Genomic DNA, 1138 nt, shown 5'->3' on the forward strand with positions numbered 1-1138 from the left:
AACGCTTGCTGTTCATCCAATCGATCGGCTTCAGTTAGCAGCAGTAGTGAAGGAATTGCTCCATCGGGTTCAGTTAACAGCCATCGATCGATCCCTCGGGTTCAGTAGCGCGTAGCCTGCAGTGCAATCGCTTGGGTTCAGTTAGAGCCCAACGCCTCGCTCGGCTTCAGTTAGAGCCAACGCCTCGCACACACGCGCGTACATGTACGAGAGAAACGTGCATCGCTCTCCCACCATAACCGGCAACTCCCCGAAATTTTCCTCCCCCTCGCTGCTACCACAGTTTTTCCATCATGGACGGCCCAACGAATGTCATGCAGGTGCGTCTCCGGCCCGCCCAGGACGAAAAGCCCATTTTCTGTCATGATTTTTTGTCATAGAAGTAGGAGCCCACCACATCTATGATGATACCGGGTTTTGTCACAATTATCGTCATAGAAGTGTCATATGTATGACAGGAAAAAAAATCGTTTGGCCCAAAATGTCACGGATGTGTCTTTTTTTGGTAGTGCCTCCTCGCGCGCTCGAGGCAGAAGGTGATGCGGAAGACGTGCTCGAGCGCGCTCGGGAGCGCCGCGCCCTCCGCCAAGGGTTCCTCCGGAGGGCGGCGGACGCGGTGAGTCAGCTTGGTGTAGAGCTCGCTGATGAGGACGCACGCCTTAAGGCCGAGGGCCTGCGCCTAGCTGAGGAGAGCCGCAAGCTGAAGGTGGCCGTTGCCCTTGCGCGCCACCAGCATGACCTCGACAATGAGAAGGCCGAGGTGTCGCTGGCAGCTTCTCGGGAGGTCTGCTCCCGGGCCGTCTACGAGGCTCAGGAGGCTGACCGGCGGCGAAGGGTCGCAGAAGAGCGGGCGTGGGAGCTCCGGGCCTGGAGTAGCTCTCTGGAGCAATAGGTGGAGTTGCGTGAGGCGGCCCTTGCGTCAATGAAGGGGGGCTCGGTCGATTGGGCGGAGCTTCAGAAACATGAGGAGGCACTAACGCTGGAGGCCACTGAGCGCACCCTGGACCTCGAGCGATTGGAGATGAGGGAGCGCCTGGTGGCGCAGGCGGAGGATGATGTTGCCGCGAGGGAAGCCCGAGCTTCAGAAGAGGTTGATCGCCGGGTGGCGACGGCCCGCTCGAACCTCGAGTGCGAGTTC

Source organism: Triticum dicoccoides, chromosome 6B, assembly GCF_002162155.2.
Source record: "Triticum dicoccoides isolate Atlit2015 ecotype Zavitan chromosome 6B, WEW_v2.0, whole genome shotgun sequence".
NCBI classification, from domain to species: Eukaryota; Viridiplantae; Streptophyta; class Magnoliopsida; order Poales; family Poaceae; genus Triticum; species Triticum dicoccoides.